We start from the raw sequence: 12,661 nt of genomic DNA on the forward strand, positions 1-12,661 counted from the left end.
ACAAGAAGGTAACTTTCATGTATGTATCGTAAAAACATGGCTACCATCGTTTCGACAAAAGATGGAGCCGATTCAACTCGTGAAAAGGTATTATCTGCTTTATTCCATTCATTTTCGGCATCGTAATTCAAAACAATTATTTGAAAGAATATGGATATCAGTAGCTCCTATTTACTTTGAATATTAAAACTGATATCATTTTCATGGTTGTCGGTTGAATGCCACTATTTGCAATAGAAATAGGAACAGATAAGGTGAAACGCAACAAATGCACCATCTTAACCTCTATAAAAATAGTAAATACATACATCACCAAACGGTCTTTGTAAACACACCTTGAAAGGAGTAAGGCAACGAAAAATCACCATAAAACATGCGTCGTTTATCAAATAATTGTTGAAAAATTTGCTCTTGAACTTGATATCTGAAATGTCAATTTCACTAAATGAGTAGAAATAACAAGGGTAAAACACTTATATGTCGGGTTCATGAGTGAGTGGTCCGATTTTACACATCGATAAGTTCATGGAAACAGTGTTTTATAATATTAACGCATCAGCTGGCCTTTTGTGATGGTTACACAGTCATTTTACTACTTTTGCCGTATCAGTGTAAGTGTTGCCATAAGTCCTGCCTGACTTAATTGATCAATGTCAATTTTTAGATCATCATGTGTTATGTGTCTATTGGTACTTGTTTTTACTTATTATTTCTGTTGAAACGCAATTTTTGTCGGTAATTTAATACAAAGACGGGATTTCTTCCCATGAATAATTTACTTGTAATCGAGAGAAGAACATGATATACTCAACAACAACATATCAGTTCTTATCTAGATGAAGTGTTACAAAACTAAAACATACTATAATTTCTAGATGATATGCTTTTAAAATTTATAGGTTTGATATTTTGATTGTTTTACTGTGACTCAGACGAGGGATATGTTCAGGAATTACATACACAAATATCATTGCGGCATGGCGGCGTGAATAGACAGATATTAAAAGAATTTGAATCTGACTTGATACTATCCTGATATGGTGTTAGGGGTAATGGTAAGTTTTTAAGTAATTTTAAGTTAATTGTACTTTCACATGCGGTTAATTCACAATGAGAGCGGAGAGCTCCATGACTACATGCAAGTCAGCGGGGTGCAGAATGATATAAAAAAATCATTGCCCAAAGTGGTATGTTGCAGAAAGGGTGCAAATTAACTATAAGAGTCTCAAATATGAAAAAAAAATACAACAGGAAGAATTCTTTCTCATGTAGCAAAAAATAAATAATAATTTTGATATTTTGTTAGATTGATCGTTTGACCGCATATTTTGTTAGATTTATCGTTTGACCGTATATTTTAGGCTGGAAATGTTTTGTGTTTGGTCCTACTTCGAGTAATACCAAGTAAGTTGTTGATGCATTTAGTGATTATATGGAAACTACGATTCCTTTTGTATAGTCAAATCTTTTGATCCAAACGACAAAGATGAATGTCAAGAAAACAAATACTACTATTAAGAAATGTAACACTATCACAGTCAATGCGTTTAATAAACCAATATCGAAAATCTGTCATAAGAACCAAAATATGATAACAGTAATGTATAGTCTTTACCACATTAATAGATAGTATTTTCAAGGAATTATTGATGCATATCGTCAATATTAAGTTTAAAAACGGCAGATTCATTTCAAAAAGTATGCAAGGGAACCAAGATTCGAGCGGTAATCAAAAGAATATATTTCAAGGATAAAGAAGAAACAGGGAAAATAGACTTAACAAAAAACATGAAATAACCAAAATAACATGTACAACGAAACATAAGTAAGTGAGCAACCTGGACTCCACTAAAACTAGGAGCATGTTCTAAGTGCATCGGAAAGGTCGTTATGGTGTATCCATCTGCGCCATGAAAACTAATTTATTCAACATGTCATAGTTTTTCTTTCCTCTTTCGTCTACCTCGGACTTGACTTTTTATGAGCAACTCGGCGGGTGTTTCTAGAAAAGCAGAGGACGCTTAAACTACCGGTGCACCTGGTCCATGCTCCCAGTTTTTAGTGAAGTCCGAGTTGCTCATTTGCTTTTGTTACTTTGTATGTATGATTTTAGTATGTGATATGTGATCATTTGCGTATAAAATATCTCCGGATTATTTACAAGATTTAATGCCACCAACGATTTAATCTACTACAGTACACGTACATCCATTTCGGAATGATGAAGATATCATTGTTCCCTTTGGTAGGCTGTCGGTGACTAGTGAATCTTTTTTTTCACCAACAATAGTCGAGTAGAATAAACTAGACAGGACATCAAAGGAGGTTCAGTCACCCAAAAAAAAATTAAATCATGTTTACTAAACACCAGTGATAAATTAACTATTCCTAAACATTTTTGCTACGGCCCAAGAAAAATTCAAATATATTGATAACTCAACTTCGTAATTCTTCATCCTTTTTAAACTTTGATCTGTATAGCGTCAGTATTATAAAAAGGCCGTCGTGTCATTGTGGTCATACGTACGAGACTGCTCACCATTACTTTTTGTATGCCCCCTTTATAACAATGCAAGAACCAAACTACCGAGCGACGCACAGTGGGTTCTAGAATTTTGCAATATAGACCAACATCTACTTGTTTGTCTTTCAGAAAATCTAACAAAAAAAAAAAAAAAAAAACAATATCAGGTTGTGTTAGACCGTGTATATTCCTTCGTAAAATGCACTAAAAGATTCCTTATTGCTTGAGCTAAATTAGTACACATCACATCACATTACATCTCACCACATCATCTAATGTTATATTTTTATTTAAAACAAATAACAGTAGTGAATTTGTATGTCTATACTTTATTGTAATTATTATTATTTCAGGAGAAGACTTCATTAGTATGTTATTTTATTTTGGTCTGATTCATTTTGTTCATTACAAAAAAATATGTTTAAACTAAACATAACGTCCTTCCGAGGTACATTACACCTGTTTTAAGTATATTATGTTTCAGTTTTGTGTGGTAGTGTCTATATAATGGAGAAGACCAAAGGTTTGAACTGGACAAAGAGTTATGATATATGTAGATCCATTGGATATTCCATGGTTAAGATGACCGAAACGAAGGAAGTCGAGCTAATAGTTTTGGCAAAAAGCACTAATCTAACTTCAGGGTACGCCAATCACCAGTATTATGTGTTAAGAGTATTTAAGTAAAAAAGTCTCTGATATTTTGAAAAGGTTGGATTATTTTTTTTAATGTTCATTTTTCAAAGCAGAAAATTGCACTCAACTAGGAATGTATAATTAGATCATAGTGTATAGTGCGATGATTACTTGAAAATTGTTTAAAGCAATCATTGATAAACTGTGATAAAAAAATCGCCATAAGCCATCAGATTATTGTTGAACTATAAATATCTCCTTTGTCCCAATTCTTATTCAAAAACTTATTTTACCATTTTTATTACAACAAAAATGGGGAACAAATCAAAAACATAAAAAGTCTTGGAATTTTTGAGAAGAATTATTTTTTTTTACAAAATAAAAACTTTTAGAGACTGCGCAATGATCAACTTAAAAAAAATAATTGCACTATAAAAAAAAAAACAAAAACAAAAACAAAAAAAACCCAAATAGTTGACATCGAACAGTTCTGCGAATATAAGTATGTGCTTAGATAGCTGAGCCCCCTTAATAAGAAGAAGCATTTGTTTGAATAATAAAGGTTTCTGCATTAACAAAAGTGCTTAAACTGCAACCATGAAAACGAGTTAATTGATATAAAGAAATTATTTGAATCGTTTTCTCGAACAACACTCTCTGAACTGAAGATTGCACATCTCTGTAGATTGTCTGACAGCCTGGATATGACTGGAAGCTCCATTATAAAAGTCTAACTATTTGTAAATATGCAGATTTCTGGGATGAGGATGCAGAATTATTCCTTGGAGATTTAACAACATATTTTATTGCAGTGGAGAAATGTATTTGCGCGAGACGGTTACAGAAAATTTGTGAACCTTGCCTGTCATGGCCAAGCTAATAATGATTCGACAAGTCACTTTAATACTTTTTACGGAATCTGGGGGAGAAATATGAACAGGGGGAATGCGCAAGCAAACAGTCTGGTGTCGATTTCACCAAAAGTCGTGTAATGTTGATCGTAAGTAATGACATCATAAACTAAAGTAGCATCGCGACGCCATAATTTAAGATCAATTTAACACTTACGACTTTTGTGAAACCGACACCTGTTCTAGAAGGCAAACGTCGTCAGCATATGTTTGTATCTTGTTTGATAAAATTGGAGACATAAAAGTTGGACGATTGTGAATTAGTGACGTAGCGAACAAGCTAACATGAGGACAACCTAACTGTAGGCAGAGATAACAAACTAAATGCAAAAATGAAATACCCAATCCGTATAGATACCTCGAAAGTCTGTCTGCCAATAGATTTTGATGACCTGAAACATGTCAGATGACAAGGTGAATTTGTAATTGAGCACAAAGGAGAAGAACGTCTTATCACAGGGAAAATATATTATTTCTGTGAGTGCTACACTGATTTCTGAAAATAAGCAACAACTTTTGAGTTTGAGGTTTCTGAATCACATATTGGAAACCTGATTAAAGTGTCGCTCTCATTTCCTGTTTTTGGGCAAGATGCAACAGGCCTGTAATATAAGCAAGACATCTGTATAAAGAGTTCATAAAGATTTATTAAAAGAGGAAAGGGAAGGAGAAATTTCCGAGTAACATTTCCTTTCACACCATTCAAAATGGGGTGGGAGAGAAAAAGTTAACTGTTACAAAATAACTTTGCAATATTTAGATGCAGGGTTCCAGTGTTTCTTTCAAACATCAACACAAAAAAGCTGTTCTGAAATGCTTTCCGAGATAGATGGAACGTTGGAAAAAAAATTATAATTAAATCCGATCACTCATGGTGTTTTTCTGTGTTTTTGTTCATATTGCTAATACATCAGTGTGTGTGTGTGTGTGTGTGTGTGATATCTTGTTTCCCTTATCTTTATCTTTTATGTGTAATCTATTTCATTCGGTCGCTACATTGTGTATGTAGAACTTCTGTTTTCATGTATTCACGTTGAGGCCATTTATTTGTATTTTTACGTATATGAATCATCCCATTGCTGAAGCTTTATGGTTATATGCCGATATCGCAACATTTTGGATATGAAAAATATTAATAGACAGATTAAGAAGATGAATAGTAAGTGTCTAAACTATCATGGTAAGAAGTGGAAAGTTGAAGTTGAAAAGAGGACGAAAGTGCTGGTGAATGTCTTACTTACGTTACTTCATGTAAGGAAAGGAGGATCAACAGCAATAAGAAAATAAGCAGAACTAAAATTTTTGATCACTAGAGTTCTAGGAAAACACATTTCTGATAGACCTTTTTGTTACCATTTTGAAGTGAGGGTCACTGAAAATGTGTTCAATATAGAATGACCTTTTACTTAATCCAATACGTCTGTTTTCTTCGGTATAAGGATAAGTGTGAAGTAAAACCTAGCGATCTAACACGGATCCTATACAACCCCTATTGCTTCATCCAAATGAGAAAACTTGAATTACAACAGAAAAAGTGGAGTCACTGAGAGAGGAGAAGCTATAAAAGGACGAATTCTGCAACTAAGGTTTGCCTACTTAAAATTTAAAATATCTACTAACTTGGATTTTGTACAATCTTCATCTTAAAGTAAAACAAACCTACCGAGTGTGAAAGAAATCTTCAATACCAAACATACGAGAAACCCCTTGAATGGTCTCTGTTTTAGCACAAACAGATTCAAAACGTGAATCCATGAGTGCTATATGAAGCTAACAAGTTAGTAGAAAAGTGTCACATGTCTCACTGCTTAAGCGTTGACTCAAAATGATTAAATTCGCGAAGGGAATTTACAGGACAAAGCCAATTCCCTCGATAGAATACAAGGAGCACTAATGGTGTTTCAAAATCAGTGACAGGTAGCGTTTGGGTATCTATAAAATAAAAAGGCATTGACATGTGGGACTGTAGCTACTTAGTATAACTGGAAGTCGGAGGAAACCAAATGATTACCAATTGCAGTAGAAATATGTATTGCAGTCAGCCTAGTTTAAAAATGGGATTTAAAACAGATGATGTGGTCCAAACATTGTTTGTTGCTCAAGTTTGGTACAAAACTAATAAACAAATTTCATCAAGAGAAGCAACTTCGTGGCAGGAAATATGATTGGAATGTGTTCGCTCTTCTGGTCATTGGTGACGGATCACAGCGTGATCTCAATCCTTTTTTTTAACTTGTTGTGTAGCCGTGCAGATGAATTGCTTAAGAATTTCTAGTGGTGAGCTATTTATTGTTATGAAAGTAGATATTATATTCTGAAGTATTATAACCATATATGTGGGTAGATAATAGGATATAATTAATGGAATAATTTGAACAAGCAATAGGTAATAATCACAAGGTTTAGAAAAAAGGAAAGTCTATCCCTTCGTCCATTACGTATGCAATGAATTAATAAGTAAACATTCTTCATTTTTAGCTCATCTGAACCAAAGTTCAAAGTGAGCTTATGCCGTCACTTTGATTCCGTCGTCTGTGGTAAATTGCCCGACCTTACCCATCTCCCCTTTTTCTAGTGGCAATCAAAATATGTCAACCCTGTTTCCTTGTGTCCCAACCTTTTTTTCATTTCATCATCATTTCATGTTTATTTTATCATCCATTTCATGTTCATCGTCTGAATGTAGCTGAAATATTGCTGCTCGGACGTTAAACAACCAATAAACGAACAAACAAACGCAGGTGCCGATGTATTGAAACTTGAAAAGGTTATGACCTCAAAGCAAATACTAGCAATCAACTTTTTGAATGGCTACAGGCATTCGACTTTGACATTGAAACTATATGGGGAAACAAATTTAGTATACATTTATGCTTTTACTATGTCAATTGTGACCAAACATGGTAGAAAAAAAATGAAAAGCTTGTGTTTTGTCCGTTTTGATTGTACAAGATGACTATCACAGGTCTGATCGGCCAATTTTCAAAGTTCAACTTCATAAACCACAGGTATTTTAAAACTTGATATGTTGAATGGTCTTAATGCCCTCACAAATAATGTACTTTTTGTGTGGATCGGAACGCTCAGAGATAGACTGTTGCCTCTAAAAAAGCCATTGAAACCCCAATTGGAAACACATTTTGGCCTTTACCTGATTTAGGTGATTCAGTGGATAGCAGGCATGATATACATGTAAGTAAAGGGAACTCCTAAACCTTTTGTTTGAATGATATGACTACGTGATTTCAAATTCTCCAAAAGAGTGATTCAGGCTCTTTAGAACCTTTAATTGATTACAGAAAGTTTTGGGTAGATCATAGAACGTTAATTCTGGTTAATGACGTAATGTATGAGACGTTTCCGGATGACGCTATTGATGACTCAATGGGATTGCCCATGTATTGTGTCGTTGCTGATTACACTGAAGGTAATATATTTCTTGGATGGACCAGTAACCAATGTTACGATGCGACTGTCTCAAATTTACTAGTGTGTAGCAAGTGGCAAGAAGATGTAGGTGAGTCCCAATCGAATATATTGAATGTGTTTGTATTGTCTAGAAAACTCCTCCGTTTATTGTTATCAATAATTGAATTATACACATGTTGATTAATATCCATTAAAATATGTTACTAAATATCTACAATGCTTCTCTCTTGAAAGTGTACTTGCATGTGTTGAACTTGCTATGTCATGTTAAGGATTGACTTCACTTTATGTAGGTTAGCTTGGTAAAATTTGTTGCTCTAATTCTGGACTCTGTTTTTTTTAAATTAACAGAAACTAATAGCGTAGTATCTGTCAGTTACATGGATGGCCCTAATTTTAAAATGGTTTAGGCCATAAATTCCAAATTAAAAAAGAGCCTTCCTTTAGTAGTTATTTTATGAATTTCATGAAAAAATTTCATAACAATTGATCAACCATAACTGAAGTCATCGCACAAAAAACCAAGTGAATATGCACCATACCGATATACATGTACGATCGCATTTTATACGGTGTCACTCTTATTTTACATATATACATATATACATAGACAGATTCTTTTGGGTTTGGACATGCTCTATTTCAATTCCCTAAAAAGCCTGTCAATTACTCTTCCTTAGGACCAAATTAGTAGTGTGAGAATTTACATCTATAACGTCTTCGTTTTTACATTAGTCCTAGTTAAACAGTTCTCTAGCAAAAGAGAATAAAACTGCATAATGGAAAAATTTCCCAGTTAAAGTCATGTACTCAATCAATGCCATTTGTTTTGCAATAAAACGTCAAATAATTCGTAAGCATGATATACGCGTACGTGTATGGACATAAACTCATAAAAGATATGTAAAAGGAAGGTCCTATTTAACCTTGCAAAAAATGCTTTTTGAAGAATTTACCTACATCCTGGACTGCTTTCTGAGCAGTTTTTCATTGCAAAAATATTTAACAATTTGAAAAAAAAATTGATTTCAGAACCGCTTTTGAAAACCCAAAGCCCAAACCTCATATTATTTGTATATACTACTCCTATAATGTAAGAGGTACGAAGTCAGTTCCTCTGTACCCCAACCAAGTCAGAAAATAGCTTGCCAGACAACCTATAGCACCTGTGGTGTAATATATAAGCCTAAAAATTATTATCTTTCCGGTCACTTTACCGACTCTCCTTTACACTCCTACCCAATTTTTTTGATTCCGAAAATAAAATAATTAAAAAATTAGCCGACTGTCTTTCAGAAAAAAAAAGTTTTTTTCCTATAGATGGAAAAACAAAGAGTTAGAAAAACTGGTGGTTCATATTTATAATCGATTGTAAACACGCATGCCGGTATTATGCTCTTGGCCGTGGATAATCCTTTTTTTAGGATTCGGCGCTTGAGATATTTTTTTTTGTTTTGACCAACACCGTCATAACAAAACAACATCTCCAGCGCCAAATCCCAAAAGGGATTAGGCCTTGGACTAAAATCTATTACAAGATTTGGTTTTCATTGTATTCTGATTTGGTGTCGCCGTGACTTATTTTATTACAAAATTTAAATAAAAATAAAAATAAATCCTTACCTTCCGACCCTACGAAATTTATAGAATGGTAATCGGAAACATAACAATATTTTTTTCACTGGAAACTGCTGATTTTATCCCAAAAAAGTATTTTGTTGGGTCAAAGATTCGGCTAAAAGCGTACAGATTACAAATTGGATCACTAGATCACTAGTTTACGGATTGACATTAAATCACGTGTGATGCTTTTAATGAATTAAATGAATGAACGTGGTCACATGAAAACTAATTTTCCCGATTACACCATGACCCACATTCACGGGTATGACTATGCTGGGGGACTGTGTAAACGCTTTCATGCTTTACACCGTTCATGAGGTACCCTAAATTATAGCCAATGCCTTTAAGAAACCCCTCAGTTCGTCATGTATTACAAATACTACATATAAGTGGAAACATGGTTTAACAGTACTGAGTATATATATAAGCACGATAAAGACAATTAGACCATGTATATGAAAAGTCAGCTGATGATCACCTTCACTCCTATCGTACAAATGATTGGCTAACAGTGTGTAACGAATTTTTTTTTCGGGATTCTAGTTGTTTATATCCACAAATACAGTTGAATTATCTGCTCGAAGCAACGATGTCCTAGCTTAATAATGCACGAAATGAAGGGTGTAACGAATATACGGAAAGTGCTATGTGTTATAGTTTTATCTAAGTGTGGACACAGACTGGTATTGCACGAGGGGCAAGTATGGACACAGACTGGTATTGCCCGAAGAGCAAATTTGATTGAACATACATACGTTTTGTCTTGGATGTGTTTGCATTGACTAGAAAACTCCTCCATTTATTGATATCAATAATTGAATTATGCGTATGTTGATAAATTATTATTAACATATGTTACTAAAAATTTGAATGGGGAACAAATTTCACAATGGCTTGCCATATCCATAATTCAAGTCATATACATATAACAATACTTCTTATTTGAAGGTGTACTTGCATGTATGCATTGAACTTGATATGTCATGTAAAGGTTGACCATTTCACTTTATGTACGTAAGCTTGGTAAAATTCTGGACTTTCATTTTTTTTTTATAGATTAACAGAAACCAACAGCGTGGTATCTGCCAGTTACATAGATGGCCCTAACTTTAAAACGGTAGAGGTCATAAACTCAAAATTAAATAGGAGCATTTTTTAGTAGACAGTAAAATCATATCAAAATTGCATAACAATTGATCAACCATAACATAAGTCATCGAACGAAAATCAAGTGAATATGGACGACGACGACACGGACGCCGCCGACGATGACGCTGCTGTCAGCACCATAGCAATATACGACCAGAATTTTTTTTTACATATATAAGGTCTTTGTTTTTACATTTGTCCTAGTTAAACAGTTCTCTATCAAAATAAAATAAAATTGCAAAACTGTAAAGTTTTCCCACTAACAGTTATGTACTCAACAGAAAACATTTAAAATTCTTATGAATCAAAATTACAATACCGGTATATGAAGGACTTTAAGGCTAAATCCATCGATATTGTCTTACAGTTAACACTTCAAATTCAGTATTTCAACTAAATCTTGTATGAAACAATTTTATCAACTTCTAAATAACCTGAAAAATGTTTCCTATAGTACTTGTTTCAGAACCAACATAACGTGTATGTACATTCAGTACTTCACAACACTATCATTAACTTTAGAATCACTATATCATTTAATCCTGTAAATCTTCACAATTTAACAAAATTCAGTTATTTTTACGTGTGTAGTATTAATGTCTTGATACTTAATAAAATCTGCACCCTTTTAACAAATGTTTAAGTATGAATGTGACTAAATAATATTTTTATGTACATGTTCAAACTTTACTTTATTGGCATGAAGTCATAAACAAAAAAATGGTTTAAATAAAAATCATATTTAGAGTTGTCAGTACATGCAGTCTAACATATACATATATAGCAAAACTAAAAATCGTTGGAGCTCCTCGGGAATGTACTTACATTTACACTGTACTTTTACGTATACATAATGTCTACATGTATAATGTAGATTCCCGAAACTTCATATTACAGTAATGGACAGCTAATTGGCCTATCCCAACTCAACAGATTCCTCAATTCCATGTGTTTTGCAACAAAATGGCTTGCCAGACAACCTCTAGCACTACCGTAGTATTACATAGACCATCCTATTAAGCTTAAAAATATGTTATGTTTCCGGTCACCCTACCGACCCTCCTTCAAACCCCCTATCCAAAATTTTTTATGTGTTATTTTGACAAAAATGATAGTCTGCTGATTTTCTTTCAGAAAAAAGTAAAAGAATAAAGCCATAGATGTTTTTTGCCATCCTAGATGGAAAAACAAAAGAGAAATTGTTGCTTGTTTATATTTATATTCAATTGTAAACACACATGCCGTGAGTGTGCTCTTGGTCGTGGATAAAACCTTTTGGGATTCGGCACTTGAATTAAACATTTTTTGTTTTGACCACCACCGTCAGAACAAAAAAATATCTCAAGGGCCGAATCCCAAAACCGATTAGGCTGTGGACTAAGTGTAATATTAGTTTTTGCATATTTAGTTCATTGTATTCAAAGTTTGATGTCACTATGACTTATTCCATTTTAAAAATTTTAAATAAAAATAAATCCCTACCTACCGACATGACAAAATTTTAGAACGGTGATCGGAAATAAAACATTATTTTTTCGGCCTTGGAGATTTCTCATCAATTGATTGGCATGCACCATTAAGTTCACCTACCTTTCTGTCTTACATGAACTTGGAAGAGTAATCAAGGGAACCAAGGTTATAGCGGTAATCGACAGAATGTAATCCAGGAACAAAGACCATGACATGGAAACCAGACATACACAACAAAGAACATAGAGTAACTAAAATCATACATACAAAGTAACAAAAGCAAAGGAGCAACTCGGACTCAACTAAACACTGGGAGCATGGACCAGGTGTACCCGTACATGTAGGGTAAGCGTCCTCTGCTTTTCTAGAAACACCCCCCCGAGTTGTTCATAAAAAGTCAAGTCCGGGGTAGACGAAAGAGGAAAGGAAAACTATGACACGTTGAACAAATCAGTTTTCATGGCGCAGATGGATACACCGTAACGATCCACAATTTTATGATGACGGCCATAAAACTTTTGTAGTGATGACTTCAATCTTGTAGCAACATAACCCTGTTCCAGAAGCCTATTTGTTAGAATTCTAATGCGATACAAAAAGTCTGCGTAGTCTCTGCAAGCTCTAGCATACCGTATGAGTTGTGATATGAACACTCCATACGCAGGAGGTGAAGAAGGGATGTTGCCACAGATGAAAGGAAATTTGTCAATTTTGAATGAAAAGTCATCACGTTTGTCGTGAAGTTTGGTCAATAGTTTTCCTATACCATCAATTGCTAAGTGTAGGTCAAGATATGAGGCTGACTTTACAGTGTCTGTAGTATACCTTATCTCAAGTTTTTTGGCGTAGATGCGATGTATTAAATCCCAAAAATTGCGATTTTATAAAGATAATACGTCATCTATATAGCAGAAACTTT

At 33.9% G+C, this 12,661-nt stretch overlaps 1 long non-coding RNA gene across 1 annotated transcript; it reads left to right on the top strand.

Annotated features, from left to right (window-relative positions):
- Window positions 1–7,389: 7,389 nt before the first annotated feature.
- LOC148614813 (uncharacterized) lies at window positions 7,390–10,382 on the top strand. The gene is made up of 2 exons (XR_015923220.1): window positions 7,390–7,588; window positions 10,180–10,382. It is a non-coding gene; the product is annotated as an uncharacterized LOC148614813 (long non-coding RNA).
- The last annotated feature ends 2,279 nt before the right edge of the window (window positions 10,383–12,661 follow it).

Source organism: Perna viridis, chromosome 6 (assembly GCF_037379345.1).
Source record: "Perna viridis isolate PV_CMFRI_1.1 ecotype Kerala chromosome 6, ASM3737934v1, whole genome shotgun sequence".
NCBI classification, from domain to species: domain Eukaryota; kingdom Metazoa; phylum Mollusca; class Bivalvia; order Mytilida; family Mytilidae; genus Perna; species Perna viridis.